General features: G+C 37.3%; 1 pseudogene; it reads left to right on the top strand.

The window, feature by feature from the left end:
* LOC139874897 (ABC transporter G family member 29-like) overlaps positions 1–16,550 on the top strand; it is a 155,546-nt pseudogene that overhangs the window by 50,755 nt on the left and 88,241 nt on the right.

Raw genomic sequence — 16,550 nt, 5'->3', positions numbered from 1 at the left:
CAAACCGTATACTTCATACTTATTCGATTTCATTACCGTTAGACGTTTTATAACCAAGTCTTTGATTCGTGCTCTTTGCACTCCACTTTTTCCCTAGACACTACTTAGGCAATTTAAGTGACCAACGGAATATATTGTGTGCCTATAAATTTTATCAGAGGATATACGTTAAGAATTATGACTTGACACCTATAGAACTAAGGAGCTCAAAACCTATTCGTTAAGGAGAAAATTTTTTTTTTCTTTCTTTCTTTCCTACAATTATGTATGGATTTTTGTGAACTAAATAATTTTCGGTTGGAAACCGATACCCACTTCCTCGTATCCATGACCTCATGATTATTTGCGTGAAACTCGTGTGTATTCCAAATCGACCTCCGTTCCGGTTATCACCAATTGGGGGTTAAGGGAGACGATGTCTCCTAAGCCATTTCCGAACTCACAACGTTAGTTGTAAATCTCTCTTAGTACCGTTTGATTTATTTAGGACTCCGTCCGTATTCATGAACCTCCTAAACCACGTATGCAACTTATCTAGACAAATCTGTTATCGTATTTATAGATGACATCTTAACTTATTTAAGTAAAGAAGGAAAACGAACAACATCACCATCTTACGCTCGAACTTTTGAGAAAAGAGCAACTTTATACCAAATTCTCCGAGTGAGAATTTCTGTTGAACGAAGTCCAATTTTCTAGACCATAATGTTAATGGTCAAGGCATTACAATCAATCTCGAAATCAAGCCACATGTAATCAGGAAACTCTCCCAACTCAGACTTGTATTCGTAAAATCTTAGATCTCGTCTATTGTTACCGAAGATTCATTTCCGACTTTTCTCGTGTCACACGACTTTTAAACTCGTTAACTCACTAAGGAAAACTCTAAACCTCTCCGTGTTCGAACCTTGAGCGTGATTCTTCACACCAACATTTCTAGTTAAAATCGTATAGCAACAGATGGAACTCAAACATGGAAATATTTCTACTTGAACGCCGAAAGGCATACTCTCTCGACTCAAAAATCAACATAACTAAAATTCGTTATTTTACACGAAGAATTCGAATACTAAATTGTGGATCCGATCAATCTTCTCGTCATCACGTACCACACTACATACCTCTGTTATTTCACCGTCACCGTCTGATATTACTGGAATTTAAGATAGCACACAATCTAACGATACTTCACTCTTCTTTGACTTAACACCCTTGTGTTTCTGATAATCGGTCAACTATTATTCAACCCCGAACTATACAACTACGTGTACTACCTCGTTTCTCTTTCAGACTTCAACTATTGACAACTAGAGGCACGTTATGGCAACCTCGAGATGTAAACTCATCCTATTCTAAGTCCTCATTTCACTACTATCTTTACCGTTCGCATTTCCGTTTAAAGAAACTCCTTGTAACATTTCTCCATGGATAGAGAAACTCCTCACATTACATTAGTATTCGCCACGAGGGTGAATAGTCCTAACGAACATTTTTTTTTTCTTTGTGAACCCTAACTGACTTGTTCAAACATATCTTAAGAGATTCTATTCCAACACGGTGTATCCTTGTCAATTATCCCGTATCGAAATACTCGTTTCACTTCTAGTTTTACAAGAAACCTTGGAGACCGCTTAGACATGAGTACCGCGTACCACCCACAAACAGACGAACCAAACAAACGTACGTTTCACATCTTGGAAAGACATGTCACAAACTCGTATTGTCACCTTTAGTAGATCACTCGTACAACAGTAGTTACCACTCGTGTGTTCACCCGCACTTTCCAAAACCCTATATGACCGCTAATGTCATACCCCTGTTCATTTAACCAAAGCAAATCACCGAATCTGAACTCCATCAAGAAACAACATTTAAGATCGTTCACTCAAGACGACCCGTAATCGTCAAAGGGGCTATACCGATATTCGACGTAAACCTCTCGAATCCCAAGTTAGTAACAGTGTAATATTGAGAACCCGCACCTTGGAAGGGTGTAATCCGTTTCGGGAATTAGGGAAAGTTAAACCCGCGACATATTAACCCTTTTGAAACCTTGGGGCGTATTGGAACCGCTCCCTACCGTTTAGAACTTCCGACTCAATTAAGTTTCCGTTTACCCTACATTTCGTGTAACAAACTTAGAAACGTGTCCTGCGGAACAGGAACGTGCAATCCTGCTGGATACATCAACTATCAATGACAAACTTCTCTTCATAGGAAAACCAGTTGAAACCGGGGATTGTAAAAACCGAACCTTAATGCAACGTAAAACCCTGACAATCCAAATTCATGAGAACACTCAAGGACGTACCTTCACTTATTCATAGCATTGACATCTCCGGTCTCGAGTGAGAGGCATCGATTATTACTTCCAACTAAATTTCGGGACGAAATTTCTTTTGAGGTGTGGATAATGTAACATCCCGCATTTTTCCGTTAAATTATTTTAACGCCCGTCTTTTTCTTTTTAAATAATACCCTTCGTATCTGGATTCGTATCCTTTGTTAAGTAACATTTTAAATATTCTCGTTATCGGATTTTAATATCTCCCGTACTCCCGTGAAATTTAAAATAATTCGTTCGGTTAATTCCCGCACCCGATTCATAGTTGAGGGACCAAACTTGCCAAGGGTTCAAACCTTTGACTAGGTCAAAGGGTCAAACCCTTTCCACCCTTTCATTATCACCTCCCCCATTTTATTACTTCCTCCATTTTCTCTCTAACTCCAAACACAAAGATTCATCATCCATTTATGATCTAGCGGGTATTTTGCAAAACAAATTACATATTTGAGCTCCTTGCAACTTCCTCTTCGTTTTGGTACCAACTTCATCTCATTTGGGTAACATTTCTAAAACACTAGATTTCTTTAAATTCGTGTTCTTGACTTATAAAGTTGTTAATTAGCGTCTATGGCTCATTGTGATGTCGTGTATGTAATTTGTATGCTCGATTCGTTGTTTTTAGTGTAAGTAGTTCAATATGAAAATTTCTTGCTAAATCCTTGATTTTGGATGATCAAATGTTGTTAGATTGTTAAAGTACATGTTTTAAAAGTGTTACTAGTATCTTTAGCTTCGTTTTGATGTATAGGTTGATTAAGGAAACATCAAACTCATGACTATTGATTTTTGTGAATTTTCGTTAGAGTTTGATAGACTTTAAATGAACTTTTGATGATTTGAATGCCATGAAATGTTGTTAGTAAGTGTTTAGTTGTATTACATGTTTCATTACCTTCAAAACGGCATATCATATGTATAAATTGGATTCCCGAAACTTGAATTGCAATTGATGAACTTGAAACCTTGTTTTGGAACGTTTAACGAACTTTCGACGAGATTTTTGTTGTCTAAAATGATAAATTTGATTTATGAAATGTATCTAGTTGTGTTCCTTGTCGAAAGAGCTTTCCGGTGATATAAAATACATGTCTTGATTGTTTGCGGATCATAAGCTAGGATTGATTGAAGTTTGGCTCGTGCCTTGTGTTTTCTGCAAACAGGACCTGTAAGCCTTTTGGGACGCCGTCCCAACCTCCTAGACGCCGTCCCACTCTTCATATCAGGACGCCGTCCTGACAATTGGGACGCCGTCCCACTCTTCATATCAGGACGCCGTCCTGACAATTGGGACGCCGTCCTGATACACTAAAATGGGCTGTTTGCTTTGTCGTTTGACGTAAAAATGTTTGCTATGCTACGGACCTCCGATTAACATGAAACTTGGCCAACATACTCATATATGATTATATAACTTAGAAAAATTGTCGGATACCCGACCCGACCCCGTTGACTTTGACTTTGACCAAGTTTGACTTTTAATCAAACTTAACCAAATGGTTGTGCAATCGTTCTAACATGCTTTTATACTTGTATCTTGCATGAAACATGACAACTTGATTCACATGCTACATTATTGAGTCGTAACGAGCCATAGGACTAATTGAACATCTTTGACCTATCGTGTTTACCGTTATTGATACAAACCTATTGTTTAGGTCAAGACTAGCTTTGTCTTTGCACACGTTTACTTGTTGAAGTACCTTTATACTCGTGCACTCGAGGTGAGATCATAGTCCCACTTTTACTCTTTTTGAACTTATATTGGGATGAGAAAACATAAACGATTCTTTTGAACTAAGTGAACACAAGAACGGGAAAACAAACATTCTACATACGAGTTTAGAACAAAAATCCTCAATTCGATTATCATTAGTTACACTTGCCGGGTGTAAGCGAGAACTTATGTTATATGGCCATATGGGTTGACAACCCTCATCTTTGACGGTTCGCTACCGTCTACGGATGAAATATATTTTCGAGAATCAGTGTTTGTTCTAGCACTAAGTGATGGGGTATACAATGGAAGGAATGTTAAGCTTTGATAATTGGGTGCTCGTGAAACAAACTTTTGGAATGTATTACTATTATTTCATTGATGCAAACCTTGTGGTTCACTTGTACTTACTTACTTAAACCTATGATTTCACCAACGTTTTCGTTGACAGATTTCTATGTTTTTCTCAGGTCTTGCACGATATGTGAAACATGCTTCCGCTTACTAATTGATACTTGCATCCGATGTCGAGTATACATGCATTTCATGGAGCGTCTTTTGACTTTACTTTAAACCGTGTCGCCTAGATTTCAATCGTACTTATAACGTTGTAACTTAACTTTGGTTGAACAATTCTTGTAAACTTTGAAACAATCTTTATTTTGAAATGAAGACGACATATTTTGGTCAAACGTTATCTTAAAGACTTATAATCAGGTAATGGGACCCACGTAGCCGACGCCGTCACTTGACGATTTGTCGGGGTCGCTACAAAATTCGTCATTAAGATATTCACCACCTCTATCAGATCGGAGAATCTTAATTCTTTTGTTCAGTTGATTTTCTACTTCGTTTTGGTATGCCTTGAACACTCCCAAAGTTTCAGACTTTTGTTTAATTAAATAAACATAACCATATCTACTGAAGTCATCAGTAAATGTAACGAAGTATCGTTCCTGGTGTCTAGTAGGCGATCTGAACGGACCGCACACATCAGTGTGTACCAATCCTAACAGATCCTTTGCCCGTTCACAGTTTCCTGTGAAAGGTGCCTTTGTCATTTTTCCTGATAAGCAAGATTCGCATTCATCATATGATATTATATCAAATGATTCTAGAATTCCATCTGACTGGAGTTTGGCTATGCGTTTCTTGTTTATGTGGCCTAAACGACAATGCCATAGATACGTTTTATCCAAACCATCTTTGGATGAATCAACATTATAGATTGAACTATCATTTAGCTTTGCTGTGGTTTCTAAGATGCCTTTACAAGGACTAGCCTTGAAATAAAACATCCCATTTTTGTGAACAAGTATTGATCCATTATCAAAACTAAAATTAAAACCATTATTAAATAAAGCATCAAAAGATATAATGTTTCTTGCCATTTCGGCACTGTAGCAAACATTAGATAAAACAATACATAAACCAGAATCAAAAGAAAGCTTGTATTCTCCAATCATGTCAACAGAGGCAACATTCTTATTCCCCATGATTAGATTAAGCTCTCCGGTCTTCAGCTTCCTACTTCTTGTGAGTCCCTGCACATTAGTACAAATGTGAGTACCACATCCTGTGTCCAATACCCAGGAATTAGAAATAGTAGTATTGTTTAGTTCAATCATGAACAAACCTGAAGGTAGGGCGATTCCCTTAGCCCGTAGTTCATTAAGTTCCTTCAAGTACTTAGTACAATTGCGCCTCCAGTGTCCTTTTTCCCCACAATGAAAGCATATTGCTTCTTCAGGAGACTTGGTTTGCGGGATCTTTGAAGTAGAAGAGTTAGCAATGCCCTTAGGTTTAGGTTTGAAGTTGGACGTGCCAACCTTACCCTTGCCCTTGTTCTTGCTCTTTGTTTTGTTTTTCTTCTTCTTGATCCCACCTTCACGAATGGATAGGACGGTAGTTGCGGGTTTAGCTTTGGCCATGTTAGCCTCAGCAGTTTTCAACATGCCATGGAGCTCCATGATTGTTTTCTCCATATTGTTCATATTATAGTTCATAATGAATCCTTCATATGCACTAGTCAGCGAGTTCAGGATAAAATCCGTTGCAAGCTCCTGACTTATGGAAAAACCAAGGCGCTCCAGCCGGTCTATGTACCCTTTCATTTGTAGTACATGGACACTAACACTACTTCCCGTTGCCATTTTGCAAGATACGAGAGCTTTCACGGTGTCAAACCTTTCTTGCTTTGCTTGTTGTTGGAACATGTCCTTGAGTTGGTTAAGCATGTCATACGACCCTAAGCTCTCCATGCCCTTTTGGAGCTCCGGAGACATGGTCGCCAACATCAAGCATGCTACCTCATTAGACTCGGAACGACGTTTTTCAAACTCGTCCCTAGCCGCTTGAGTAGCTCTCGATCCGGGTTCTGCCGGTAAGGGTTCCTCAATTGCCCTGATCTTTCCTTCCATCCTAAGAGCAATTCTTAGGTTGCGAAGCCAGTCCATGTAGTTCAAGCCCGTAAGCTTGTCCTTTTCGAGGAGCCCTTTAAGGCAGAAATTAGTGATTGATGACGGAGTAGGATTTGTGTTTGTTGCAGACATCTGTCATATTTTTTTTAAAGTAAGTTGTATTAGTTAGTTTTGATATGTTTAATCCTTGTTAAAATAATTACCCAAGTGTGTTCAAAATTTTAACAATTATAATTAACAAGGCTAAGATCCATATTTCACTTATGGTAACGACGGGTTTGCCGCGGATCGCCAATCATAAGCTATTTAGGTAGGTAACTATATTACCAATTTCATCCATTATGAAATTCTTAGGTTCTGCGGGATTTAGTGATAATCAATTATTTCACTTGGCATGTTTAATCCCTTCTACGCAAATCCTTCCTCGTGGCGGGTTTGCCGCGAACCACGATTTCAGATTGTAAACCGTCCGTGATAGATACACGTGAAATCCGGCCCAAGACTCTCGGGTATCGCGAAATTCACCTCACCCTTCCCAACACCCAATTAAAATCCGGCCCAAGACTCTCGGGTATCGCGAACTCTAATAGGTAGAAGGTTCGGATGTGTGTACTACTCATGGATAGCATAAAGTTTACATTTAAAACGGGTTTTTGTCTTCTTTTAGCAAAAGTAGTTTATACCATTTTAAAACATTTGCTAATTATGTATTGCGTGTTGCGTTTGTTAAACTAATTTTAACCAAACCATTTTATATGATTATTGTCCTTTTGTTTTTAAAACATTTTCTAGCTAGCATAGCATAGACAAATAATAAAACAATAATAATCATGACACGCAAATATCGGTAGTATGCCTCGAGTCCTATGCGTTTTTCCGGTGAGCCAACACACGGAAAAACATGGTCAACTAGGGACATAACCTTGTGTGAGAATTGGCTCCCACTAAAACCGCCATCTCCATTATATGCTCGGATGGGCCGCCTTGTGAACATCGTCTTCTTGATTCCATTCTTGGTTGCATTATCTTATAAAATAAAAAAAACTATTCTATTTCCTATACTATTACAAATACAATATAAATAGAAAGACGACATGCAAGTCGTTTAATAAATTATTACATTCAACCCGAATAAATAATAAACACGACATGCAAGCCGTTTAATAAATTATTACATTCATCCCGAATAAATAATAAATTAAATCATACAACCAAACATCCACACAAGGGTCTATTGAGGCAAATACTACCGATTTCATACAACAATCATATACAAAGCAAATGGAGTGCCAAATATCCATTTTTATGAAACATGTTTCGATAAGGATTGATTTAAACAACACTTAATGGCACACAAAATAATCAATCCTTGTTTACATAACTTATGTATGCATGTAAACCCACTTCATATTTTGTAAGTATGGTTTTCATGCCAAAACCATCCAAACAAACATATTAAGTGAATCAAAACATGTTGGAGATTTATTCACTTTAACCAAGCATAAAGTCTAAAATTAACAATTTTAATTTTCTCATTTCATGTAAAACATGAAAAGAATTCATGTACTTTATTTTCCTAAACATTGAATCTTTAATAATCAACATGCAAGTTACATTTTTTAATTTTCGGAATTAATTTTGGCAGATTCATACATCAACTTTAAATGGTCATATCTTACTCATTTCTAATCCGTTTTCGATGAATTTTTTTTTTCAAATTTAAGTTCTTTCAGTTATCTTTCAAATGCAATTGGCCTCATACGAAAATATGGAGTTTAAAGTCTCGAAACAGCCCAAGAAAGACAGACTGTTCAAGCTGAAAAAAAACTTTTAAAATGAGATTAACCATTTAACATTTTGCCAAAACCCAAGATTCAAATATTATTTAGGAAACATAAAAACGCAAATCATGATAATAGTTTTGCATGTTCGTTATGCATAATCATCTCCAAGTATCATGCATACACATTCATCAAAACGATTATCATAAGAAAGGTTTGCTAAAATTTGTACAAGATGGCTCGGATACCACTTGTTGGAGTATGATACAAAAATAGTGAGCGGAAGCATTTTAAAATTTTACAAAATCATACTCTCCCAAGGACCCATGTACAAAACTTTTAGCAAACAAAATATAAATCGAACAAGAGAAGGATAAGATTACAACCTTTGTAGTCTTTGAAGATTGTTGTGGAGAACCCGAAGAAGAGTTCCTCTAAACGGTAGACACCCAAAGTTCCAACCTTGTTTTGATATATACCTTCTATTTTTACAAAACCTTTTCTTCTCTTTTGTTTTAAAGACCACAGAAAGAAAACTTGCAAAGTGTTTTTCTATCTTGACCCTCAAGTACTATTCTTTCTTCTTGTGTTAAAGACCACCGAAGAAAAAAAACATACAAGTCTTATTGGATTTTCTTGGTCAAAGGTAATAAAAGAGAATAATGGGAGTGGGGCTTTTGAGATTGTAGCATCGGCTATTTTAAGAACAAAACAAGCATGCTAATTTTTTTTATTTTATTTTGGTTTTTCTATGTGAGCATTGAGATGCTCTGTATTGGTCAAAACAAGATGCATTCTTTCTATGTGAGCATTGATTTTTAGGTAAGCATGCTTCTTTCTTTTATTTATTAAATTTATTAAATCTCAAAACTTATTTAATTTATTAAACCATTAACTAATGATTAATAAATTAATTCCCGATTAGAAGGTATATCAAACAATTTACGATTGGCCTTTGTGTGTGACCGAATAGGATACATGGACTTTATATTATTTAATGTCATGGGCATACCTTCGGAATATATGTACCACGGTCAAACCACGGGTGTACCGTTAGCCAACCCGAGAACATATTTCCAACATCCAGTCCGTTGGCACTTTTCACAAACAACGTTACAATACCCAGTATGGTGCTTCTATCACCGCTTGCATTGTGGTAAGGTTTCCTTGTAGTTGGGGTTTGAGTTGGTGTTCGGATAGGGGTTTCCACCATTGTTGTTTCCTCTGAAACCCTCATGTCGTTTTGCCGGGTTTTGATCATAGGTCCTTCCCTTGTTGTTATCCCGTTTGCGCTTCTCACTACTACCTGCTTCAAACTTAGCCTTCTCCGATTCATCGATGATAATTTGATTCATTAAAGTATGCACCATGCGCATCGCTTCTGGGACATTGGGTGGCTTGGACGAGGTGACGTTTCCCTTAATGTTCTTAGGAAGTCCCCAGAAGTACTTTTCCATACGATTGAATTCTGGGGTGACCATTGTCGGACACATCAGGGCTAATTCCAAAAACCTCCAGTTGTAACTATCAAGGTCGTTCCCAACGGCCTTTAACTACATAAATTCCATCTCCATCTTCTGGATCTCGGTCCTAGGGCAATATTCCTCAATCAGGGCCCCTTTGAACTCCTCCCATGGGGTAGCAAACGCCTCATCGATACCCTTTTCTTGAGCCAATGTGTTCCACCACGTTAGTGCGCCGTCAGACAGCGTGAATGAAGCAAACTTGGTCTTATTCTCCTCTGAACAGTTACTAACTCGAAACACAGATTCTAACTTCTCGAACCATCTAGTGAGACCAACCGGCCCCTCTGTTCCACTGAAGTTGTGTGGTTTGCAGCTTTGGAACTCTTTGTACATACACCCGTTACGAACCGGCTGAATAACCGGTGGCGGTGGCGGTGGAGCTTGGCGGTTTCTTTCTGCTAAAGCTGCGGTGACTCGCTCATTGATCATATCCTCGATTTGGGCTGCGGTAGGTGTTGATCGTCCGTTGGCCATGATGTTCTAAACAAAAATTTTGACTCAAGTCAAAATCCAGTATCCAAATAGTAATAATACAGTATATGTAACCAACACGGAATCAACACATCATATGTTTATTAAGTAACGCATCTAGGTACAAATACCATAGAATCATACAGTAACGTAAATAGAACACCGTGCAAGAATTAAATAATGCAAAGTTCCATTCATTAATAATAAGTTGCATACATTCGCACAGTTTCGTACAATACATAAGTGAAACATAAAACTACAACTAGATTACACAATGAAATCTACTACAAAAGTCCTACGGTGAAGGTGGGTGTAGGATGTCTAATACATGAGACATCTGGTCCTCGAGCTCAGTTACCCTAGCACGGAGGATTTCCACCTCCCTCATCAGTGCCTCGACAGAGGGAGTGGGTGGGGCTGGCGGTGTAGTCATCACGGGTGGTGCTGGTGGAGATGGTGGTGCTGACGGTCCGGCTCCAGGAGTAGAGGCTGCGAGGCGGTAAGGCTTATGGATGAAGGGATCTGCAGGATACGGCACAAGCCGCTTACGGGCAGTAACCCTATAACGCCGACCAAATGCATCAGTGAATGCTCGACCTCCGTTGATCCCCAGAATAATGGTGCCGTCGAAACGGTAACGCTTCTTCGGCGGGGTGGAGGGTGGCTGAACAGGTGCTTCATCAAGGTCCTCCTCGTTGGAGTCATCGTCACTAGAGTCGTCTGTGGATGAGTCGTTGGATGAAGGGTCATCTGAATCGTATAGAGGTGGCGGCACGGGTGGTTGTACTGGCTCTCCTCGGGCGGCCATCATCTGTCGGTATCTAAAAGGCGGGATCGGCACGAGTCATCCATCAAGAGCGCATCGGCACCAATGGCGATACTGGTTACGGAATGGACCTTCCCCAAATTCCTCAGGAATCACAACACCAACGGGATGATGTTGTAGCTCCTGAGGTACTGGGGCAGGTGGAGCTGGAGTCTCCGGGAGGTCCTGGGCTCCGTCTGCAGTACTCACTGGGGTAGGCGCATGGCTGCTAGCTCCGGAAGATGAAGCACCTAAGTTACTAGAGGGTGTCGCCGACGGGATCGGTGGATCGGCAACAGTGGCAGGTGAAATGGCTGGAGTGTCTGAACTGCCCAAAATGATAGCAGGTGGAATTTCCGACATTTGAACAAGGAAAAATAAATTTTCCATGTCAGTAAGTCATAAAGCAAGCACGTATTAGGCCAAGTAACTACAACAGTATAAATCATGTGTAACAGTAAGTAGCATGGCAATAACGACAAGTATCATGCAATCGAAAGCAGATAATAGCATGCAGTAGTGAAATCATGTAATAGCATACGGCATATAGCAGTAAAAGTAAGCAGCAGCATGCAGTAAGTTCAGCGGAAACAAGTAAACTAGCAAGTTGTAGATTAGTCCTATTAGTGAATCCTATTCGGGTCGGTCTTAGACTCACTAATGCAACCTAATTCCCTACAACCAATGCACTGATACCAAATGTGATGCCCCGTACAAAACCATCGTGTACGAATCATCAACAACAGGATCATTACAAGGTCAAACACTATATGCGTTTTCAAAACAAGTTTGCATTCCTGATAAAAGGTGACGTCATAACCAACGTCAAATGTTTTACAATCAAAAGTATGGTTCAATGAACAAAAGCAAATAGTAGTAGTACGTGACCCTTAGGTCATTACAAATCATTGTTCAAAAGTATTAAAGTTATGAATGCAAGATAAACAGTTCATGCGATGATAACTCTAGAGCAGCGGGTGTCTACAGCAAGACTAGTACACAGCGGAAGCAACCTTAAGCACCTGAGAAAAACATGCTTAAAAACATCAACACAAAGGTTGGTGAGCTATAGTTTAAGTATAACAGTATGTAAGGTAGGCCACGAGATTTCAGTGTTACAAAGAGCGTTTCAAAACAGTATGATAAAGTATATGTTTAACCGTGGGCACTAGGTAACTAACTTAACGTTTATACCCCCTGAAAGTACACTTGGAAAGTGCGTATGTTTACGAAGTATTAAACACTCATTAAATGCTAGCGCGACTAGCCCGAGTGGGGATGTCAAACCCTATGGATCCATATCTAAGATTCGCGTTCACCGGTTCAAAAATCAATGACTAAACGTTACCGAGCTAAAGGGAATGTTTATGCCGTTGTATAACCCACACATATATAAAGTTTAAGTACTCGTGCCTAGTATGTAAAACGTAAAATGCGCATGTATTCTCAGTTCCCAAAATAGTTAAAGTAAAAAGGGATGCTATAACTCACAGTGGTAAAGTAGTAGTAAAGTCGAGTCGGGAAATAAGCAAGTACGTAGGTCCGGAAAGTCCTCAACCAAACTCAAATAGTACTAAGTCAGTAAATCCTCTGAATAGGTTTAAATGTCAGTAAATTAGGTCTTAAAGGTCATCATCATTCATCATCAAACAAAAGGTGTAAAGTAAGTTTCGTTCATGAAAAGAGTTTAAAACAAAGGCTGAGTTCGGTCAGTCACCACGGCCACTATACCTACTGAAATAAGGTGAGACCAGTGGCCATGGCTCCGTATATGAGTCCTTTAGTTGTGGTAAAAATCCCAGAAGCAAAATCGTCTTCGTTTGACCGTGGCGACGGTCTAAGTGCGAGTAGGTCAGAATTTTCAGCACAACGTTAAAAGGACATAGTGACGATCGGAGGGCCATAAATCCTAAACCGTAACTCGGATTAAGACGAGTCCTAAATGAAAAGTTATATACTCGAACAGATATAACTGAAAATAATCTTTACAGTAGCCCAGGTCATACTGATCAGACCCATAAATAGTAAAACAGTAGGTCCGGTGGGTTCTTGGTGCTCGATGCTATTCACGGTTCTCATCCTTGATGCATATAGCTTCAAGTGTACAACTCGTTGATGTGTTTGCATCATCTTAACCAAGGTTTCACCATCATAACACTTGTGTAAGTCTAAGACATGTAGCACAACTCAATTAAGTGTTGTATGTAGTTTGATGAACCAAAGTTACATCAAAGTCTTAGATTTAACACATACATGAACTATAAAAGTAATATTGTACTACAAACTTGAAAGTAAACTAACTAATCAAGATCTTAAGTTGTAGAACATAGTTCTTAGTTAGATCTTGAAGATCCAAGACTCAAAAGTCTAGATCTAAAGTTGTTAAGTTAAATCTTAAGTAATAATACTTGAATCTTTACTTTAATGAAACCATAAGTTACAAAACTTAGATTATCATCTTGTAAAGTGTATGTAAGCTCATAAGCTCTTGATTATGACAAAGTTAGAAGACCATAAGCTATATAAACTTAGATCTTACATAAGTATTTGAAGTTATAACTAGAAAGTTATACTTCTATGTTCTTGAACTTTTAAAGTTAACTTTTGTTCAAGAAAAATGAGATCAAAGTTAACTAGTAACGCTTGGCCAACAACAACTTGAATCATGAATTTAAAAGTGCAAGAATGAAATAATAAACTAAATAAACAAGTAATTAGTTCATTGTTGTTCATACTTTAAAGATTCAAGCCAAAGTCTTGATCTTTAAGAAAGTAAACTTTAAGTTTACAAACATGAATTACAAGTATGATTTTACAACATATGAACTTACAATCTTTCAAACATTAAATGTAGAACATAAACTAGAGAGTTTAGTTCTTGTATGTTCTTGTTATGAACAAGATAAATGAAGAATCAAACTAACAAGTTTGATTCTTAATAATTAGTAAGTGAACAACAAACAACTACAAGTAATTAATTAACAAATGTGAACAAGTATTAACAAGCAAAAGAATGATGATAAAGGGTGTATATGCTTCTATTTTTCAAAGAAAAGAAGAGAAGAAAAAGCTTCAAGTTACTTACAAGAAAGGAGAGAAAATGATAGAAAAATGCAAGTATTTTTTGTGTGTGTGTAAAAGTGAAAGAGTAAGTTGAGAATACTAGTAGATAAGTGAACAAAATTTGAAACAAAACTCTCCCCCTTCCTTACAAAAGTCGACGGTTTGCATCAAAAAGGGGAGGGGGGAAGTGCCCACTAGTTCATGCATGTAATTGACTCAAAAAGTTGGTTATTAAGGATGTTTACATGGTAAGTAACATGTAACTAGATTCCATAAGTGTTAAACTATCTAGTTAATCCTTAATGTGATACTTACATGCAAGTAATGGGCTAAATAATCCTTTAAAGATGTAGGGTGGGCTTCTAAGCCCACTAATCACTAATAAAAGCCCAAGTTCCATTAATTAATAAGTTAATCTAATTAAAGCCCAAGTAATTAACTAGTATCCATAGTTAATTAAAAATGATTAATAAAACTTAATCATCAATGTAAATAATACCCGAAGATATTATTCGTGTAACGTACGTGTGTCACAAAGACGTTTCAGGCATTTAAAGTCATGTATGATCAATTATGGTAACAAGTAAATGTAATAACATACATTCGTTAAATCACAAGTATTAATAATAAATATTAATAAGTAAAAGTTGGAAAATCCAGGGTCGTTACATCATGAGTTTGACAAAAATTAGCTATTTGTTGATGCTGAGCTTGAATAATATTCAAGAGATGAGCTTCAGTGTTACCTAATAACCTATTATGTAGGTATGACATTTGGTGTATTTGGACAGCAACTAATAATGAATCGATGTGGTGGTTTAAATAATGGGAAAAAAATAAAGAAAAAATCTTTTGTGGCTCTTCACGTGCAATAGTACTTGGGACTATACACACTAGACAAATCCGAATTAGAATAAAATGTAAAAGAACAATAATTGTTCACTCTACACAAATAGAAATTAAAAAGCAATGGAAAGGGCGGCTACCTTTTTTTTTTACTTTTGTGATTTCTTTGACTTCTTTTCAATCACACAAAAGGATGAAGAAAGATAACAATAATTTATTTTGTGGATGCCTTGTTTGAGCGATTAGATACAGCGGAAGGTGATAGCGGCAGCAATTCTTAGGGTTTAGTGATTGTAGGTTTTTGCTCTAATACCATGTAAAACCCAAAATACGTGATTTATTGATATGAGTTTCTTATGCATACAGATATAGAACCGGTACAATATAAATAACCATCTAGATAATAACCTAATGGACTAGGATAATAGGCCCTTATAGAACACAGCTAACAATATATAAATAATATGGGCTAAGTTATTAATCCGTCTAACAAATGCTACACTTTCTATTGAATTTGATACTTCGTTTTCTACGTTCGTTATTTTGATTGATCATGGTAATTATGACTTTATTAGTAATATTATACTTTATTATTATGTAATTGAAAAGTTTGTGTATATAAGGGCCCACTTCTATTTATCGCATGGGGCTCATAAATTTGACAGGACGGCACTGATTTCAAATTTTATATTCAAATACATTTTTGAAAAACATCTTGACTAAATCATTAGATATTGGGACTTGACGTATGCCAAAACGCCATTATTGGGAACGAAATGATTAGAGGGATATCGGGAGGACAAAAAAAGCGCGTGACAACAGGTTACATTTCTTTCTCTTTTTTATTTTTTTAATGTATTTCAAATGTATACGTAAAAGTTTTGTAACAACAACAAATGTGTTGGTACTTATAACTATACAATGACATACAATTTCTCTACACTAAATAATTAATAATTAAGACCTGAGTTATTTGAACTAATTTTTCTTACTATATTCTTTAACTAACTTTATGATGGGTAACAAAACAGGAGAGATGATGGTGGGACCGACAAAAATGCTCTTCATGGATGATATATCAACAGTGTTGTGATTAAGAGGGGATCGACTGGACGTTGGTACACACAAATTTGAGAGAAAATAACTCTATTACTCACAAGAATAGATTACAGAGTATTACAAAACTCAAAAAAAAAAAAAAAACACTCTCAAACTAACACACTAGGAATCTCACCACTATCTAGGATGTATTCACTCTTGGTTAGGATTATACTTAAACTCACACACACTAACTAGGTGTGATTACACTTTTCTGAATTCATTACAATGAAGGTTTCCACCTCTATTTATAGGAAAAATTTGAGGAGGTGGAAAAGTGTGAACGGGATTGGTGTGAATGCATAAAAAGGTGGCTAGCCGTAATCGTTTCCAATTTGAATACTTCTATATGAGTATTCAAACAAGTGACTAGCCGTAATTGTTTCTAACTTTGCTTCTTCAACCGGCTTCTTTGAACATCTAGAAAAATCTATATTACGGCTAGAATGGAAACATCTAGAAACGGCTGGAAATCATCA

This window comes from Rutidosis leptorrhynchoides, chromosome 11, assembly GCF_046630445.1.
Source record: "Rutidosis leptorrhynchoides isolate AG116_Rl617_1_P2 chromosome 11, CSIRO_AGI_Rlap_v1, whole genome shotgun sequence".
Taxonomy (NCBI): domain Eukaryota; kingdom Viridiplantae; phylum Streptophyta; class Magnoliopsida; order Asterales; family Asteraceae; genus Rutidosis; species Rutidosis leptorrhynchoides.
This window is presented reverse-complemented; position numbering and strand designations above follow the sequence as displayed.